Source organism: Trachurus japonicus, chromosome 8 (genome assembly GCF_045865225.1).
Source record: "Trachurus japonicus isolate A0001 chromosome 8, Traja_1.0".
Lineage (NCBI taxonomy): Eukaryota > Metazoa > Chordata > Actinopteri > Carangiformes > Carangidae > Trachurus > Trachurus japonicus.
The window spans coordinates 18081210-18100096 of NC_140914.1; the positions used below are offsets into that span (position 1 = coordinate 18081210).

General features: G+C 45.9%; 1 protein-coding gene across 2 annotated transcripts in view; it reads right to left on the minus strand.

Annotated features, from left to right (window-relative positions):
- The window catches only part of rai1 (retinoic acid induced 1), a 54101-nt gene extending 35531 nt beyond the window's left edge, over window positions 1-18570 (minus strand). For both annotated transcript variants that reach the window (XM_085784354.1, XM_085784353.1), the window contains exon 1: window positions 18288-18570. The gene's annotated coding sequence lies outside the window, so the exon portion shown is untranslated. The remainder of the gene's footprint in view (window positions 1-18287) is intronic.
- Between the last annotated feature and the right edge of the window lie 317 nt (window positions 18571-18887).

Here is an 18887-nt window from a genome sequence, read left to right on the forward strand (position 1 = left end):
TGAATGATGGCAAAAGCCCCAGACAATCATTCTGTCCTGAATGTGCACGAGAAGGCGCGCGAGAGGGAGAGGGAGAGAGAGAGAGAGAGAGAGAGCTGTCAGCCACTCTGGCTAACCATCTAATAGGTTGCCATACTGAACTGACATTTGAAGGCTACGGGAGCATTAGTCCTGAAATGAAAAAGAGAGATGAGAGAGAGAGAGGGAGAGAGACAGGGGGAGAGAGATTGGATATGCACCCAGTGTGCTGTGGAGTCGGCAGCCCTTATCAATGCATCTGTCTATCCATCCGCACCACACGGCCGCATCTCCTCTATGATCTCCACCCACCCCAGTCTTCCGCCTCCTCGCGCCACCCCCCCCCCCTCTCTTTCTCGCCCAGAGAGAAGAGAGGGGAAGGACGGAGATGAAAGGAGGAAGAAGAAATATAGTCGGGGCGAGCCAGGGAGGGCTGAGTGAGCGCATAAGACAGGGGAGGAGGGTGAGAGGAGCAGAGCAAAGGGATAAGAGCCAAGGACACAGAGAGAGGGGGAATCTTAGATGTTTAATTTACAGTCTTTTCCTGCTGCAGACAGATGTGCGAGATCGGAGGAAGGCGGTCAAAGAGACGAAGATAAACAGATGACAAGATGGACAAGGAGACAGGCAGATACATGGACAGACATGCAGATAGACAGCCGCACAGACGGGCAGACAGACAGAAAATGGGCCCGCCGTCTAACATCTCTCTCACCCTGACAGCCGCTATTGAGCCGCTTTTTACCAAGTGGCGCCACACCAAAGACTTGAACCTCTCACAGTGCCTTTACCCTCAATTTATCCTTTGTCATTTGTCACTCCTTTTTTTTCTCTAGCCCTCTCTCACAGTTCCCATTTCAATCTATTGTGAACCATCAAAGGTAATTTATTTTAAATTGCCGCACCGCCACAAACCAAAGTGAAAACGTGTGGCCGTGTTAGTTTGGTTCAGTTACAATCGTTGTATGGCCTCAGGGGCTGAGAGAAAACCAACCATACTCATTAGATAGTTGCATATAAAACTATAAAAGCTCTAAAATCGCTCGGCAGGGCCTGTGGGAGCTAAGTTTGAGTGTTCTCAAGGTAACTCCTTCAACATCATGGTAACCCATAATTCATCTCCATAGTTGGATAAAATTCCACATTTGGTAATAATCATAGTAAATGTGAGTCACGGTATATTTATTTATTTATTTGGTTCATTTCGGGCATGTTGGTATAAACCAAGTTTAGAACAGCATGGTGTTAATTTGAGAGCTGATCATTTTCAGAGCAGTGTAAATTGAGTAATACGTGTAAATTACAGTAATAGTAATAAATGATTTTATAGTATTTTCAGACATAGTTTGCTCAGGTCAGAATCAGTGAACGAGTTGGTAATTTAGTTTAGCGATTCCCCCACAGACGTTCACCCCCTCTCTGGTTAGGTGTTTCTGAAGCAGGGAGAGGGCGAGAAAAAACAAAAATGGAGGGAAAGGTCCTGAGGACGGTCCTATCTGCTCAGATTTCAAGGCCACGTACTTCTGCTGCTAGTCCAGATCAGAGCTCGCTTCATTCTCCATCTAGCTGCCGGCAACTGTTGATCCCGGCTCATCCGCAATCCCAGGATGCAGAGCACACCTATGGGAGGTGTTCAGCTCAGACATCACAGAGCACTGTGTGCCTTGTGCTGTGGGGTCAGAAGGAGGTCGCAGCACGATTTCACCACAAAAAACCTGCACGAGTATGATGGCCGTCCTCAGATCTGCCCAAAGTAATCAGATATCAGACTAAATGTGGGAGAACAAACCACCCAGTAGTAGTATTTTTTTTTCTCATGATGTCACAAAAAAGGCCTTGAAATGCATTTGTCAGTCTTTGTTGAACAACCCTCATGAAACCCACATGGTCCATATGAAATATAAAACCAAATGCAGATGCAGATACAACCACATCCTGAATCATATGTTTATCTTAAGATTGAATATTCGATACTTTGGCTTTATGCTATTTCCTTTTGAGCTCAGACTTTAAAAAAAAAAGTGATCTCCTACCTCACCAAAGACCCAGAACAAGAGCTAAAAAACATAAAGACTAGACCCCCCAATCCCATCACTGAATACATATCTTGACAGCGAAGTCATGCACGTTTGCGACACCATCACCGGACACCTCCAATAACATGCCAAGAGGTATGATATGATTGACATAGAAATATAAACAGCATGCCCTTTGCAAAAATGATTATTTTTCTGCTGCTCTGTGTGTGTGTAATATACCAACTGCCACTTAGGCTGTAATTAATTGTCAATGATTGTCTTAGGAAGTGCATGCAGGCCTTCATACAAACTCTAATTTCCCCTTTTCCACTTGCCCCGGGCTATAATAATTGATCTAACAAACACATACACACAAAACTGCAGTTGTGTATGTGTGTATGTGTGTGTGGGGCTAACACTGGGTAGCATGGGCAGACGACTCATGAGAGATTTTGATAATTAACTTTCTAATAAAGTAGAGGAGACAGAGTGCATGTATCTGTGTGTGTGTGTGTGTGTGTGTCTGTCTCTGGGTTTCAGGTGTGCGTCCATGGATTTGTGTGTTTAGGCTGGCCGGTAGAACTTTAGTTGTCTGAAAATGTGTGTGTACGCACATGCATCTATATCTGTGCGTGAATGTGCGTGTGGTTGTGTGTGAGTGTGTGTGTGGGGAGGTGATAAGCACCTGAGCCCTGAGGCAGCCTTCAGATTTCCCCTCACGTCCTCAGTGAAATCAGCCCAATCACTGCACTGTCATCTGCCTGCCACCAGAGAGAGGCCTGCGCCGCATACTGACAAGCTCATTTGCCTAGCAGTGCTCACACACACACACACGCACACACACATACAGTTTATAAAAACCTTTCACACTTACACAGACACTTACTCACATATGCCCACTAGGTCTTCCACCTTCTCCCAAAATTGAGTTCAAACAAAACCTCTTTGGGAGACATTTGTTGGATTTTTTAATATTTTTTTATATTTATTTTTCGCAGGGGAGAAAAAATGTTTCCTACTTGATTTATACTTAAATTGAAGTGTCATTGTTTATAAGAAGGATGTGGCCCAGCTGCCAGCAGAATGCTTTAACCCCAGCAATCATCATCAAATAATTTATTATTGTTCAGATAAACGCTCGTGCTTGTTCGAGCTGCATTAATAATTCATCTGTTGAGGGAGGCAGAGAAAGCTTTGCAACGATTTTAAACAATTGCCTTGATTCCATTACTATAACTACTGTATGCTGAGAATTCAAAGTTGCAAAGACAGACCTCGTTTGGAGGTCTGACCTGAACTGATGATTTTCTGCCACATGTTGAGATCAATGTTTTTGTGTTTTTGGTCTTCCTCGTTTTGTTGGTTTGAAGTGGGCAGGGCTGCTGGGAAACGGTGATGTCACGTATTTCAGTGCACCAGTCACATGAGGCAGTTTAGTGTTTTTAGTGTTGAATTCTTGATGACTGATAACTAAAGATACGCCCCCCTCCACCAGACTTGCTGCTAGAATAATGATACTAAATAAAAGCCCATCATATGCAGCGTGTGCTGTGTCTGTAGGTACAAAAATAGAAACCAAGACTACAAACACACTCACAGATGAAAACACATATCGCAAATAAACACCGACACTCTCCCTGCCCCCTCCACACACACACACGCACACACAAATTGGTGTGACATCTTTGTGACCTAAAAATGTCCCCAAAGCAACATACAGGGACAGACAGTGGCACAGAGGGAGATGGAGCGCATTAAAGACACACAAGGCTGAAACAGTATGAGTGTGTGTGTGTGTGTGTGTCTGTGTGTACGCACGTGCATGAGTCCGAGTGTGTGAGTGTCTGGGAGCTCACGGATGTGCATGTACGAAAAAGAGAAAACATGGAGGATGCATTAATTCTGCATGTGTTTATGTTCGGTGTGTGTTTTCGGTGCATGCCTGGTGGCAGAAGCCACACAGAGTGCTGTTCTCCTGTCAGTGCGATTAGAGGGCTGCACAAACATGGTGAGAGGGGAGAGAGGGAGGGAGGGAGGGAGAGAGGGAGGGAGAAAGGGGAGAGGGGGAGGGACCTTTGAGGGAGGTGAGGAAGGTAAGGGAGGGAGGGAGGGAGTCTTCAGAGAGAACGAGGCAGTGGACACAGTCTTCCTGTCTCTCCCACACACACACACACACACACACACACACACATGCAATACAGTACACACCCAAGGGTACGGTGAGGTCATCTTAGCCCTGACCAGATCTCATGCCACTGTCGAAGTTTCAGTTTCCACACTCATCTTCACACACACATACACATGCACAAGTACACACATATACACACACACACACAGACACGTTTCACCTTGTCTCTCCTTCCTAACCCCAAAGGAGGCCGTTGGATGTGTGTGTGTGTGTGTGTGTGCAAGAGTGTCCTATGTGCATGTCTCTGTGTTTGATGAGAGGTTTCCATGACAACAGCAGCATCGGCAACCCCCATGGGCTCATTTACATATTCAAGTGCAACAGTGTAGTTGAATTACAGCCGGAAATTGAATGGCTCAATCAATAGAGTGGTTGGAGAGGAGGAGGAGGGAGAGATGGGTAATGGATGGATGGAAGGAAGGAAGGACAGAAGGAGGGGAGGGAAGGGTGGGGGAGAGGGGGTACAGATGATGCAATGGGCCATCATTTTGTGTATATCTGCGTGTGTGCATGCCTCCCTCCCTTTCGGACGACCCATTTTTATTGTCCTCCAGTGGTTAAAATGGACCTGAAATGGATTGCGAGAAAATTTGTGCTTGTGTGTGTGTGTGAGAGGAGTGAACTGGTAGCAGAGACAGCCGTCATTTTGCTGTTGAAGCTGTCAGATTCACAGTGACATTCAAAAGCCCCCTCACCCCCAACACTTCCATTACCACACTACACACACACACACACAAACACGCCCATTGTGGACACACACACATACAGACGGACTTACACACATGGTAGACGCACACAAACACACAAAAATGGCAAGTGGCTTTAAAAGAGAATATTCAAGTGTTACAAATATCTATATAGCTTGGTGATACCCAACAGGGGAGAACATAGACTACACTTGCTGGTGCCTTGCTGTGTATCAGTCGGTGGAATATCAGAAACCGTTGGAGTGTGTATTGCGTTATAAGAGAAGATCTTTGCTTTGTTATTCCTGCTTAATTTGACCTCACTAGAGATAATAGAAAGAAAACACTACTAAAAGAGATCATTTTGTTGACCTGTTCAGAATCTCCACTACTTGGTCTCAACCTGCATGGGGTCAGAGTCCCCAAAGAGTTGCAAGATAAATCTGAGTGGTTGCAAACCACAACAGAAAGTGGAAAAAAAATGATATAAAATTCAGTTTTTGGTCTCTACTGAGGGAAATATTTCACTCATTAGCTGTATGTTCACAGTCTGGTGTTTGATGCTGAGCAGGTGCTGTGCTGTTTTTTTTTTTTTACCGAAAATAGCTGAAAATGACACTATGAGAGTGGTGACAGTGACCCAACAATAAAGTTGTAGAAAGAAAGCTGAAACTCTCTAAAACTAAGGCTTTGTCAAACTGAGTGGGGCTGGAGACTCACATGACCACTTTATGTGTCAGACTCTTTTGTCATTTAGTTATTATAAAATTATTATTTATTACTGCCTTAAGGCCGTTTTAAAATTACACAAACTGAGAAGGTTGAAGTGGCCATCACCTGGTGACACTGACTATATCTACAACTATAGATATAGTCCATGCAAAGTGTTCTGTTGCACATTGTAAACAAACCTTAATCCAGCCAACTCTATAATACATTCATCATTCATATGTGAACCCTGACCTTGTCTAGACGTTGACCTGAGGAGCTGTAAGTGTCTGTGAAGTGTACAGCTGAGCCCATGTGTGAATAGACTGGATTGATGACACTTGTATCATGTGACTGGCATAAAACCAGAAGCAAAGAAAATGTTTGAGCGGAAAGAAAACAACAACACAACAAATTCCTGTTGCTAAGGACCAACGGCAGAGTTGCCAAACCATCCTGTGAGAAAACGGCTTTAGTGCACTCATTAAGCTTTCTAAACATGGCCATTCTCAGGAATATTATATTAGCACTACTTCATCTGCATCACATGTGCCCTAGCCCAGCTCTCTTCTGCTGACCGCTCAGATACACCGGGGACACGATACCCGTGGCCCACTTTCTGAAAGGCAACCTGCTCTCTCTCCTCCGCTGTGCATCCGACGACGGCCATAGTCTGTCTTAGCATCAGCATGCCACGAGAGGAGCGGATCAATCACAGCTTTATTATGATGAGTGAGTTAGGGTAGGTGTGTGGAGAAGTAAATGGCACTACATTATGCAGCGCAATAACTTTTCATAACTGGAGGCAGCCGCAAGAGGCCGGCTGCACAACAAGATGTTTACATAAACAGAAAGGGGAGGATGCTGACTGTGTAGATTTGGTGGCGTATGTGGGTGTGCACGTACTATGTATCCATAGGCGTTAGATGTGAGTGTTTCTCCTATAACCAGTGTGTGTGTGTGTGTTACGTACATACGCGTCTCTGAATGCGGATGTTTACAGATGTGCCTGCGTGCAGCCGTCTGATTTTGGTGCAGTGGCGTAACGGTATACCGGACCGAGGACGAGACTATTATCAGCAGTTGCTGTGACAATGGAGCCCCAGTGGTCACAGGGACAGAGGAGTATGAAGGAAGGAGGAGGAGAGAAGAGGAGGAGGAGGAGGAGGAGGAGGAGGAGGAGGAGGAGGAGGAGGAGTAAGAGCAGGATGGGGGAAGGGGGTAGAGTCTGCTGGAGGAATCAGTGATGGGGAAAATGGATGGAGGGGAGAGGGGGGGCAATAATGGCCCGCAGACACAGCTGGCTGCAGACACCCAAGGACAGAGAGACCGAAAGAGAGAGAGACAGCCAGAGAGAGAGAGAGAGAGAGAGAGAGAGAGATGGAGGGAGCGACAGCGATGTAGGGTGGGTGGGGGTGTAAAGATGATAAAAATAGAGGGGGAGAGGGAGTGCAACAGAGGCGTCTCGTCGTCAGAACAGACGAGGAATGGAGGGAGGGAAGGTTATTTTCCTGTCATGCTTTTTGCATCTGTTTGCCCGCCACTGCAAACATATACACACACACGCACGCACACACACACACGGACGCACGCAAACAAACACATAGGGGCTGCTGCCATGCATGTCAATGAATTATCCATGGAACAATGGTGGCTCTTCACATTAATGAACATAAACGAGGGGACAAAGATAGAGGGCTGAGGCTAAAACAGCATGAAATTCTCTTCAGCTGATTGCCTTCAGTTCCAAACATTATGACAATAATTACCATTTGATTAGAGGATAGCAATTATACTTCAAAATGTTCCCCGATGATGTATACGAAAGGTCAGATGACATCATTTCCAAACCACGATGCTTAGATGACGCTGACTTCTTCCTGATGAAACTCATTTATCAGTGAGCTTAGCCCATACTTTGGTATTTCCTACATTACCCACAACCCCCAGATCCTCTCACCATTAGTTCTGTACCTCCGCTCTTAACCTTGATGATGACATTACCCACAATAAATATATTAACAGGGGAAAGGTGTGTGTGTGTGTGCGCGCGCATGTGTGCGTATGTGTGATCATGTGGCTGCTTGAATGAGGCCCAGACATGCAATCATGCGTCATCCTGAACGTGAGATAGAGGGGCGGAGAGGGGAAGGGTGATAAAAAAAGGAACAGACCCAATAATGAAGTGTAATGGGGGTGAAGGTGGCATGCTGAAAAGAGAGAAGATTGGTGTTAGATTAGCAGATGTGAGCTGAAGATGGAAAAAGGCGGAAGGGGAAAAGGGAGGAAGGCAGAAGAGAAAGGGGCAGGAGAGAAGGAGGGAGGAGGTGGGTTATAGGATGTTGATGGAGCAGCGGAGAGACTGTATGGAAAGACTGAAACAGGGAGATGAGATGAGCTGAGAGAGAGTTGTCTGTGTACACTAGCGAGAGGAAGAGAGGAAGCACGAAAACAGGTTGCAGAAAGGGGAGCTGGGGAGAAAGGGATGAGGAGCGGAAGGAGGCAGAGAGAAAGTGAAAGATGGAGGCAATGAGAGAGAGAGAGAGTCAGAAGGGGGTAACTCAAAGGAGCAGGAGAGGGAGGAGACTGCAAAGCAGAATGCTATATTGAACGCTGGAGATACTAACAGGAAAAGGCGGAGATATGGAGAGGGCTGTTGTGAGGAGGAGCGAAAGGTATCAACAGAATAAGAAAAAAGAATTATTGCTTCTATAGAGATAGGCTACTTACTACAAGGTGTTACTCTATTTTCCGCACACACCTCAAGGACATAACTTACGAGAACCTGAAGCTGTTCCTCTCATGGTTATCCCAACTGACCTTACACTGTAACGTCTGTGTCCTTAATATGATGTTTAGCCTACTATTTGTAGCTGTTGGTGAAGCTGCATAGCCTACAAACAAACTGCTTTTTAAAAACTGTGTCCATTTGGTTGTACAAGTATAAATGTTGTTTAATTAGAGGTAAGTAGCTACATTGTCACTGTCACAAATTCACAATATTGCCAACTCCTGTGAAACTTAATCTGTGGCACTCAGCACTGAGCCACTTGTTGCCACTTCTGTAGAACATGAAAGTCTCAGTCCTAAAAATAAAATAAAAAAAGTTGGTGGCTTTTCATGCAAGAGTACAGAGTCTGTAGGATTGACTCCAAATGAATAATTGAAAATGAGTTTGATGTATAATGAGAAGTGCACTACATACATCACATGTTCATCTGTGATTCACTTTGTTTACAAGCTCAGTATGTGCCTTTATTGTATGTGTATGTGTGTTGGTGGGTGTCAAACCACATGAATAAACATGGTCACGGAGATAGCCCACGGTTTGTTGACTGCTCTGATGTTTAAATTTGTGCTGTGGCTTCTCTCAGCAAAGCCGGTGACTCACTCTTTCATACGAGCTAACGCGCTAAAAGCAGCGCTGGGTCGACGCTAACCTTTTATAATGCTGGTGGGCCAAACTGCTTAGGTAGCTGTGAATTGTTGCCAGCCTTAGCTAATTCCACCACCCGGACAACCAGGCTAGTTGCTTTTTCAAGAAGATCGATGTGCGAGAGATGGCTCCTCATGCTAATAGCATTGACACAGATTTTGATATTAGCCAGCTAGGCTAATGCATTCTAATGCATTCGAGGCTGCTCGTCTGTTATCCGGCCAGGATAAGTGTGTAGCATCCCATCTGACTTACCGAGATCTCATTACAGATCTCTCTGGCCGTAAAGACCCTGTTACTGGCCTCTCCTCCATCCATCCATCCATCCATCCTTCACTCCATCCTTTGCTTGTCTCATCCATCTCTCTCTCTCTCTTCACTCTTTGCCCTTCATCTATCCTGGTCTTTTTAGTATGCATTGCTATGTAGTCTATGGCTGCAGGTGAGATTCAGTGCTTATGCATGAGTTTCTGTGTGTGTGTGTGTGTGTGCACCAGCATGTGTTAGTGAGCCTGTATGTGTTGGCCAAAGAGTGTGTATGCATGTAAATCCAGGCTCGTGTGAGTGTGTTTCTCCATCGTAAGGAGAGACGCGGTTGAGTGAGTTGGAACTTGATCTTGATTTTGCCTTCATGCACATGCATGCACAAACATGAGAGCAAATGCAGACTCACACACACACACACTTGTATTGTGGCATTACAGATGGCTTCTCCACAGCCCAGCTGTGCTTTGCGCATATTTGCCTATGTGTGTGTGTATGTGTGTTTATGTGTTTCTATGGGTGTGTATGTGTGGATGCACGTGTGTGATTGATTACTATTCTTATTCTCTCCCAGGTGCTTCTACTATTCAGCCGTCATCTTCTCTTTCTCTCTTTCCTTCCTTCTTTGTGTAAAAGCTCAAAACACGAGGTTTTATCTCCTCAACAGAGGTGATAGGTATTATAAAGCAATATTAAAGCACAGAATGGCCTGGCAGCTTCATTCTCTGCATTCATTATGTTTTGCTCACCACTGTGGAAATACATGAAAGTGAGATAATTGATGATATCGAATTATAATTTAATTTCAAATTTTGGCTCAGGCTTATCGTTCATCTGAGCCTCAGGTGACATCGTGTTTTTGTGTTTGAATATGTGTTGTGTGTGTTTGTGTGTGCTCATCCCGGCTACCATGGCTACAGGTAGGTCAGTCGATAGACATCTGAGCGAGAGGTCGTTCGCATCTCCCTCATGTTTTCTCTGCATGAGAACATTAGCAATTAGTCAGATCCTGACTCTGGGTGACTGAAAAGCACACCTCAGATGTGGCTCGCATCTAAATCACTGGGCAAATATGAAGTCCATCTCTGACGTCTGTGCCATGATTGTTTTGTTTATATTTTTTCCACTTGGTGTTTTGTTTGGCGGAGTTTGTTTGGTTTTTTTTTCTGCTTTGTGCCAAAACCTTGACTCTTAGTTGTTCGCATTTGACGTGTGTTTGACGTCTTACGGGTGTGTGTGTATGTGTGTGTGTGTGTGTGGGTGCATGTGTGTGTGTATCCAAGGTGATGGGCCAGCTCTGACAATAACAGATGAAAAAAAAATCTCCTCTGCCCCCACACTACACCCACCTCTGCAATGCCGCAACCTCTTTCTCAGAGACACAGAGAGTAGAGGAGAAGAGCAAACAGGATAGAGAGAGAGAGAGAGAGAGAGAGAGATAAGAGAAGGAAAGCAAACAGAGATAGAACAGGGGATGAAAAGCAGAGAGATACTGAGCAGCAAACAAAAATAGCGATGGAGGAAGAGGAACAGCAGGAAAACAAACTGAAGGAGCGTCAAACACACAGAGCAGCTCCATTATCACGCTGAACGCTGTTTTTGACTTTGTCTTCCATCCACATACCAATGCACATTGTTAACCCCACCACCTCCCCCCTCCCCCCCTCCCCCCCTCCCACCTCCCGTCCACCAGCCCTCCTATCTCCACAGCAACAGCCCCATTGTCTGTGCCCGTGAGCGTGCCAGTGTGTCCACCGTACCCAGATTTGGCATCGGGCCTGTGCCCACTTTTCAGATCACACAAACATAGCGCCCGTTCATTCACTCCACTGCCTGCCCTCTTGGCTGCGTGGCACTGGTTGCTATGGAAGCTAATTCACAGGCTGAGAACTCACTTTCCGTCCATAGCATGGAGGCAGCCAAGCAAAACATACGCATGCATGCGGCGCACGCACGCATGCGTGTAGGCAGACACGCGAATGCAACCTAGCAACAGCACTGAATGTGGGGTATGGCTGATGTACTCAGCGGGGACCTGTGAAGGGGACACGTCATATTTTCACGGCCTTTGATTCCTCGCACAAAATCAGTCACCTTTACCATTGTGGAAATAAAAGTTTTACATCACGGCACTGTAATTAGTTTGTGAGACGACAGGTCAAAGGTCAGAGGATGATAATGATGCATTTATGTGTAGGAAGATTTTTCCTGCAGCTACCTGCCTGGTGTATGGATGCATGCACTTCAGCGTGAATTACTCAGTTAGTTCATCAGCATGTGGGGTGGATGAGGCTTAGTCATACAATTTCATAATAAATCCATAAATGGTTAAATGCTTCAAGGTAAGAAAAGGTCCAATCTGTCCTATATCTACCCAGGAGCATACTTTAATACAGATGAATGTAAGGTTGTGTGTGTGTGTGCGTTTATGAATTCTGTCAGTGAGAGGCACTTAACTGTGTCTGAAGTGCTCTGACCAGGAAGTCTCCTCTATTATAACCCATATCTACCAATGTAAAGCGGGCATACTGTAGGTGGCACCTGAACAGCCACACTAATATACTCAACTCTCAGCAACTTGTATACACTCACAGTCGTTATTACTGCACTTATTTCTGAGTGCGTCCATTGACACGCCCCCTGTCCCCGTCCTGTCCTGTCCTCTTGATTATGTCACAACATTGGTGTTTTATCATGACAACTATAGCAGTGATGCCATCATTGGAAAATGGTAAAAAAAAAAAGAATATAACAAAACCGCATGGATAATTATCGGCATTCAGCAGACGCATTTTGAGGCTGTAAGTGTGTGGGGAGACAGATGATACGTTCTGTAACATCTCTCCTGCTTGGTTCCTCTGTCTGTCTGTCTCTGATCTCGCTTTTCTCTCAGCATTATGTAACTCCAGCAGCTGTTTGAAGGCACAGGAGGAGGAGGAGGAGGAGGAGGAGGAGGGGGGTCGGAGGAGGGAAGGGGGGGTGGTGGTGGTAAGGTGGATAGAAAACTTTTCAAAGTGCTGTTGCTGCTGTGTGATCAGAACACAGGAGAGACGTTGGTGACGGTTTCTGGCTCCTTTGCAGTTCTTGACAATTCCCACACACTCACACACACTTTCTGTGCGCTTTAATTGTTGTTACCCCACCTCTCTATCCCTCTTCTTTAAGCAAACTACACAATGCAATGCTCATATTTCAGTTTTCGCCTCTTCACTGTTTATACTGCATCGTGGTTATCATCCAAAACCTGTCTTTTTTTTTCTCTCTCTCTCTCTCATCGCATCTCCCTGCTTTGGTAGCAATCTTTACTTCTTCTCTTCATCTCCTCTCCTCTTGTTTTCTTCATCTTCTGCCCTTCTTTTTCAACCCTTCCAGTGTGATTTTTATCTCTCTTCCCTCTGAAATCTTTCATCTCCCTTCGTCTGATTTTTTTTCTCCCTCTCCCTCAGTCTCTATCTCTCTGGTGGTGGAGATCTAAACACCAGTGGGCCGAGCTTTACTTCGCAAGCCCGTCACTGAGCTGAACGCACTCACAAATACACACATACACATCCGAGCCTCTCGAAACACACACTGATTGCAATTAACGACCTTTCTGGTGATAGTGCTGAACATCTGGACAGGTGTGCAAGAACTTTGATTATAGTAATAATAATATATAATTCAAGGGTGGCATTGTGGTCTATGGTTTGCACTGTGACCTCACAGCGAGAAGGTTCTGGGTTTGAGGTCTTTACTCCTACTTCCTCCATGCACATTAGGTTAATTGTCGACTCTAAATTGCTCATTCGTGTGAGTGTGTGAGGTTGTTTGTCTCTATATGTCAGTCCTGTGATAGACCCACCCTCACCCAGTGTGAGCTGGGATTAGCTCCAACTCGCTCCGTGACCCTCTCTGGTGAGTGAAGTCGTGCAAAATCACCTTTTCCCTCCTGATGCTGAGTGAGACTTCTCATTATGCATTTCCTCAGTGTCACTGGTGCACAAATACACAACACTGCTGGCCTCTGTGCAGTTCACAAACACATACCTGTATGTGTTATTTCTCACTGGAGCAGACTTGTGATCTTTTGCTTTGAATATTTAGCGATTACCCTACAAGTGTATTCTGCTAACAAGCTGTCAAGAATAAACAGGGTTTCACAAAAAAAAAGGTAGTTACATACAAGTGTCTGCGCGCCCCCTCATACTCGCACATACAGTTATTAGTATGGATATGTGCAAATATGTTCATTACTTATCTTTTAAAAGCACGAGATGTTCGCCTCTAATAAGACGCATTTGATCAAATAGTCATCAGTGATAAAAGATGCCCCAAGCCACACATGACCCCTTGGTTATTCATGTCAGCAACACTATTGCAAAGCAGTTTGGTTGCAGCAACATCAGGATGGGAGGATGGGGTATCAAAAAAGAAGAAGAGAGTGAGGAAGGGAGGAAGAAAGGAAGGAAGGAAGGAAGGAGGGGAAGGAAGAGGACAGATGACGAGAGGAGAGAGGAGGAAAAGGATGAGAGACATGAAGGACAGTTGATGAACTGCACAGAGTTGGACAGCAGCCAGATCCTTTTAATGAGCAAAGTGCTGCACCCAACACCTTGCACCTAATTACACACACACACACACACACACACACACACACACACACACACACACACACACACACACACACACACACACACACACACACACACACACACTATTACAGGAACCTTATTTTTGCCTTCTCCACTCTGCAGCATCCCACCATCCAGCACTAAGTACTCCCTCCAGATCAAACAAGCCGCACACAGTAACCAGCATACAGATGAGCCTTTCCTCTTCTCTCTTCCTCTCTACCCGCCTCCTCTCTCTCATCACTACCTCTGTCTTCTCTTCCCTGCAGTAACCCCATGCTCTTCCTCTCCCCCTGTCTTCCCCCAACCCCCTCTCCATCTCTCTCTCTCTCTCTCTCCATCTCTCTCTCTCCCCCCCTCTGTCTTTCTCTTCCTCTCTGATGTTCCTTGCTCTCCTGTAGGGGAATACATCAGTCCTCCCCAGACAAACACACTGCACTGACAATGTCTTGGCTCGTCCAATAAATATATATTACCTGCAAACTGCATTAGACCCCAGTGCAGACACACACATTCACAAATGTATGGACACACGCACGCACACAGTTGTGCATGCAAGGAGCTACTGTGTGTAATCAGATCTAGGTTAGCAGCCGTGGTGTACTGTTCACTGGAACAGCGTGTACCCGCACTCTCACACTTCACTCAAGCTGAGTTTGTGGAAAATATGCTGTGTGTGTGTGTTTGTGCGTGTGTTTGTGTGTGGGTGTGAGGTCATATGATGCACGTGAAGATGGAGGCTACGCATTTACACGTGTGTGTGAGTGTTTATGAGTGTACGTAGAAATAAGATAAGAGAGCATTGTGTTTGTGTTGTCTCGTATTTGTGGTTGTGCTGTATTAGGGTTCGGGTGCAGTGTTATGTTGCTGACTATGTGTTTACACTTTTGTAAGTGTGTGTGTGTGTGTGTGTTTCGCTTAATCGATCTCAGAGAGAGATCTTTGATTGCATGAAGTGAAAAAATATAGATCTTAAGGCATAAAAGAGAGAGTGGTATGCCACCAGTCAGTGAGCTGTTTGCTTCAAAATAAGCTACTTCCTTATCCATAATAACTTTTGTTGTGGTTGTCATGGTTACAATAATAATCACACAGACTGGTCATGACTGCTGCTGGTTTCATTTTGCGAAAAAAAAGGGGGGGAAAAAATCCAGTGTGTTGTGTTGTGTTCCTCAGTAAGGGGCCCACAGCTTATTTTCTACCCTTGTGTCCCCGTGTGGATTAATAGATTGTGTTTCTGCTAAACACATGATTAAAAAATAAGTTCAAATAATTAACTAAAACCATGACAACCATGACAGTAGAGAGGACGTGTTACTATAAACATGTATATATCTTTTTTTTTTAAAGAATCAGGGATTGTTATCCGATACGAATACAAATCGCATGCTATGAGTCATAGGTGGAGTGTCCACATTCATTAGCCGACGACTGTGCTTGTGTGTGTGTTTGAGCGCATGTGCATGTGTGCGCACTTTTAATGACGGTGCTGTGGTCCAGTCGCTCCCTGCAGCCCGGCTTGTGTTCATGGAACTTCTCTTTAACGAGGGACAAACATTCTCTCTCTCTCTCTCTCTCTCTCTCTCTCCGTCTCTCCCTCCCTTTCTCTCTCTGTCTGCCTAATAACCCCCCACAGTAAATAACCATGAGCCTCCAGGGCAATTAGGTGGACACTTGAGGCTTATAGCGCAGCGCTCATGAACACACACACACACACACACACACACACAGACACACACATGGACAGAAAGTGCGGCAATCTAGTTAAAAATGGGGCCAGAGTAATTGAGAAATTGGATGTAAACAAAGGACAGATCAATGCGGAGAGAGAGAAAGATTAAAAGCGAAAGAGAAAGATGTGGAGAGAAAATAGAGCGCTTGATGTTTTACATCTCTAACCGTGATATGTGCCTTTAATTTGGGCTGTTGTTTCTCAGTCTGTCATCCTGCCTCTTGTTTTCTCTCCTCTCCCCTCCTTGACCTCATATTTGTTTTGGTCTGAGACCGAGAGAGAGAGAGAGAGAGAGAAAGGAAGGAAGGAAGGCAGAGGAAGAGAAAGCGAGAGGGGGGTGGGATGGGGGGGTGGGGGGGCTCAGAGGGGGAGCTTTCACCTTTGATTTCGCCGCAGCAATGAGTTGCCAGTTTCAGTGTGTGCTCTTTACTGACCATCACACACACCTACACGCTGAAACCTGCTCTCCACACGCCTCCTGATCTCCATGATAATCAGCCTCCTTTCATTGTGTTGCATCATGCAGGAAACCCACTGTTAGTCTGGATGTGTGTGCGTGAAGGAGAAAAAGTCAGAGGGAAAGGAGAGCAGACTTTTTTGCGCATAAGTGTGTGTGTTTGTGTGTGTGTGTGTGTGTTTGTGTGTGCACTATATCCCCTTGTCTCTGTATTGTGTGCGATTGCGTATTCGAGGTATGTTGCCTTATACCATGCCATGCTGTGCCAAGCCAGTGGGCTGGCTCTTGTCTTATCTATTCTTTTGACTGCAGAAATACAGCTTTTACACACACACACACACACACACACACACACACACACACACACACACACACACACATGCAACAAAGATCACAGACACTGTGACAACTCCACTGTCAGGTGAAAACATCACAACCTTCGAGAGATTTATGTACATCCACTTGTGTGTGCTTTTGTACGGTAGTAAATTGCTGTATTTTGCTTACATGCAAAGATACGTTTCACAAACATGAAATCTGCACACACTCACACACACACATACACACACACACACACCTGCACACTGTTTATCCTGCCGCAGCTGTTTACATGTTGATGGCGGCCATGTCGCTGCATTGCTATAGGGGATCAGGCTCTCATCTTCCATTCATATATTCTTCCTTCTCCTTCACCTCTTATCACTCTCCCTCTCCTGCTCTATCATTCTCTCATTCTTACTCTTTTGTGCACCCTGTGCCTGTCTTTCTAGGCACACACACACACACACACACACTTGCACGCTCACACACATACACACACACACACACAAACACACACAGCCGTTCTCTATCTCACCTCTGTTTTCTGTCCCCGACACCTCTCTACACCTCTCTGTGTTATCTCTGTCGTTACTCCTCCTCCCCCTCACACACACACACACACACACACACATGGCTGTGTCTGTCACTCATTTTTTTTTACTCACCCATCTCTCTCTCTCACACCTCTCCCACCCCTCGCCTCTCTCTCTCTCCCTCTCTCTCTCTCTCTGTCCCTCTCTCTCATCCTCTTTCCCCCTCTCCTGGAGATGACCGTGGTTGTTGGTAGCATCAGTTTCAGTCAGCAGTGACACTGCAGTCTCAGTGCATCCTTTGAGGACACTTTTAATGGTATAGTAAAGCCGCCTCTGGAGTGCGCCTATGCAGCACATTAGATGCACAAGAAAGCACACAACTGTCACACATACACACACATGCAGAAATAAGATCAGCAATTGTCTCCAACACACAGCATATGTATCCCCAGCCAACACAGGTAAAGCCATTCTAAAAATAGTATATAAGCTTCATCAACTATAAAGAGGCCAGTCTGTGGTCCAGTAATAATTTTAACTAAACCATCCGTTTCTCATGCAGCACAACATACAACACACAACTATATATACAGTACGTAGTCTGTGCAATAAAAGATCCATTTATCATAAGGAAGCACAGATTAGAAAAACCATAATCTAACTTCGTCACTGGTTTCATAAGATCAGTGTGTGTGTGTGTGTGTGTGTGTGTGTGTGTGTGTGCATTTCAGATTTCTCCTTATGCAATAGGCAGAGTAAACAGCATGCTATGACACATCGTGCTCTGACATAGCGTCCTGTTATAGCACTACGTAATACATCCTAAGGCTCAGGATGCTGAACGCAGCTTGGGAGGAAAAGGCACAAAAAACAAACAAACAAACAAACCGACCACAGACAAACAGAGCGGCTGCAGCTCATGCTTCCTCTGTATGTTATCCATGTGTTTGCAGGCAGAAACACTGTTTGTGCTCATTTTTTTCTCCTGCCTTTTGTTTGGACAGATGCTGGTGGAAAAAAACACGGGTTGAGGCAGGTGTCTGGTACTGGGAGTGTGTGTATGTTTGTGTTTGGTGTGTGTGTGTGTGGGAGGCGAATGTTCTTCCACCAAATGAAAATAGAACGCAGTCCCATGAGGGACTCTGCTGTCCTCTATTTGGCACACACACACACACACACACACACACACACACACACACATGGACAAACACAGACACACGCCCCCCTCTACCATTCCTCCTTGCTCTCACTCTCCTGCTGTCCATCTTGCAACCTGCCATGGAGGAGAAAACAAACGACAGGGAAAAGCGTGGTACCTGTGTTAGGTGGTAAGCCGTTCTCTCCTCCTTTTTGTCGTCCCTCCAATCCCCCTCCTGTTCAGCTGTTCTGAGCCGAGGCGAGCTGAGCCGAGCCGAGCCGAGCCGAGCGTACAGCGGCGAGGCTCAATCCTTTTACCCTGCGATGCTGAAAATGGCACCAGTATTCCCTGATAGCGGCAGCCTGCCTCTCTCTCTCTCTCTCTCTCTCTCCCTCTCTCCCTCTCTCTCCTGTTCTCTAGCTCGCCTCCCTCCTCTGCTTGTCTGCTGCCATGTTGAGTGCACGCAGGGCGAGGGGCGGGCTGAAAAGGAGGGGGGGTGGAGGTGGGTGGTGGTGGTGGTGGTGGTGGAGGAGAGAAGAAGGAGGAGGAGGAGGAGGAGGAGGAGGAGGAGGAGGAGAGAGTGAGGGGGACTCAGGGGGATAAGAAAGCAATTAGAAGACAGCCCCTCTTCCTTCCAGTCGGGAATGTATAATGGAATTAGCTTGGGGTGGGGGTGGGGGGGTGTTGGGGTGCAGCCTCGTCCTGCAGCCTGTGCAGGAGAGTCTAGCAGCCTGTCCGACAGCCACCACGCGCTGATGTGTGTGTGTGTGTGTGAGAG